This window comes from Schistosoma mansoni (assembly GCF_000237925.1).
Source record: "Schistosoma mansoni, WGS project CABG00000000 data, chromosome 1 unplaced supercontig 0034, strain Puerto Rico, whole genome shotgun sequence".
In the NCBI taxonomy this organism is placed as follows: domain Eukaryota; kingdom Metazoa; phylum Platyhelminthes; class Trematoda; order Strigeidida; family Schistosomatidae; genus Schistosoma; species Schistosoma mansoni.
Genome location: NW_017385988.1, coordinates 1,246,110 through 1,248,213, shown reverse-complemented (window position 1 = coordinate 1,248,213; position 2,104 = coordinate 1,246,110). Strand labels below are relative to the sequence as shown.

Here is a 2,104-nt window from a genome sequence, read left to right as displayed (position 1 = left end):
GCTTTCGTCTAAATTAGAGCGAATAGTTTCACAGTATTTGGGCGCCGAATTGATGTAAGACATTAAATAGGAAGAATATATTTGTAAAATCTCAGCGATTGATCGTGGATTGGTTGAAGTTAGACATCAACACCGTTGGATGCTGGCTGAGTTAGTGGTCTAGTGGTTAAGCGCTCACGTGCGAGACTGGTAGGTCCTGGGTTGGAATCTCGCGTGGCAGGATCGTGGATGCTCACTACTGAGGAGTCTCACAACAGGACGAAACGGCCGTCTAGCTTCGAGGTTTCTTATGGCGATCTACCTTCAATTGACTCATGATCTCAACTACGTACAATTAAAATTAATTTATAATGCCATTCAACTGTATCCATTGAAATTATTCACTGTTACATTAGAAAATTCAGTGTAAAGATGCTAATTATTTCCCTTTTTCATTACTACTAAAATCCATATTATCTTATTTTCATAGTTGAAATCATGAGTCAATTGAAGCTAGACCATCATGTAAAACCTGAAAGCACTGGACGGCCGTTTTGTCCTATTGTGGGACTCATGCTTTCAACAATGACAATACTGAAATCTCCACAAAAATAACCCCTTCTGATTATTATCTTATTTGTTATTTACTACCAAATGACCTATATTGAACATTTAATGATAGGTGGTTTCACTCTTCATTAGCATTTACATATATAGATATCAAGTTTTCCCAATTATCCTTGTTATTATTATGAATGTTTTGTTTTGTCTGTTTATTATATTATAAATTATGTAGCCTACATGTTTATTATTATCTGACAAAAGATATAACAACAAAAATCAATCATAGTATGAAGGGGCTATGGAAATAATTCAGTTTTGTAGCTTTACATCAAGACCTGACCTTATTTAAGAATATATTGAAAGCCAGGTAATATATTAGACAAGTGTTTCGTTCTATTGTGTGACTATTCAATAGTGAGCATCCACAAACCCCTTTGGAAATCAAGGTTACACTGTAAGTTCATAACCATTATACCACTAAGTTAGCAACAGATAGTAAACCATAAAAAAAAACATTGGAAGTGAAACTGAACATGCCATAATCTCAGTAATTAAAACTAAAAATGACCTGAACGTTTTAATCGGCAGCCTATTTCAATCTTCTGAGAAATAAACAAAATTCAAAATTATCAAATATAATTGAAGTATACAAAATAGCTCCAAATCAAATGATTGTTCAGTTATGTTAAGATATTGGATATGGATGTTTTTAAACCTGAATGAAAGTTAATTGGGTTATAGTCAAGAAATCGATATTTAATAATTGAATTCATGAGTGAATTAAAGCTAGACCACCATGGAAAACCTGGAAGCATTAGACGGCCTTCTCGTTCTAATATGAGACTCCTCAGCAGTACCCATCCAAGATCGGGCCCGCGGAGTTCGAACCTATGACCTATTGGTCTTGCACACGAACGTTGAGGAGTCTCATACTAGGACGAAACGGCTGTCTAGTGCTTCCAGGTTTGCCATGATGGTCTAGCTCTAATTGACTCATGAATTCAATCATTATATCACAAAAATCTTCATAAAATCCCTTCCTGATAAAAATCTATATTTGTTTGCAGTTCTCTTGTGAAATTGAACGACAAAATAAACTCCTAATATATAGTCGGTAACAAATTAGTCATTTTGAATGATAGCCCTAAACTGAACTTTACAAACATATATGTACCAAAATGTTAATAAATAAATAGATGGATGCGCATATGTTTGTATTTTCATTATAAATATATTGACTGAAGTTAAACATTAACACCATTGGATGCTGGCTCACTGGTCTAGAGGTTAAGCATTCGCACGCGAAGCCGAAAGTCCTGGGTTCGAGTCCCGTGTGTGCGATCTTGCATGTGCACTACTGAGGAGTCCCATACTAGAACGAGACGGCCGTCTAGTGCTTCCAAGTTTCCAATGGCGGTCTATCTTACATCGACTCATGAATTCAACTAATAAAACGTTATATTTGTCTTAAGTCATTTATTATTGTTATTATTGTTTTACTATTATGAAGTTTGTTTATCTTGGAAATTCTTCAAAATAAGACAAATAAATATTGAATAAA

The 2,104-nt window shown here is 34.6% G+C and overlaps 1 non-coding gene across 1 annotated transcript; it reads left to right on the top strand.

Annotated features, from left to right (window-relative positions):
- Nucleotides 1–1,813: 1,813 nt before the first annotated feature.
- Smp_tRNA_01390_Pseudo_GCG.1.1 lies at nt 1,814–1,884 on the top strand. Its single transcript has one exon. It is a non-coding gene (tRNA).
- Nucleotides 1,885–2,104: the final 220 nt, after the last annotated feature.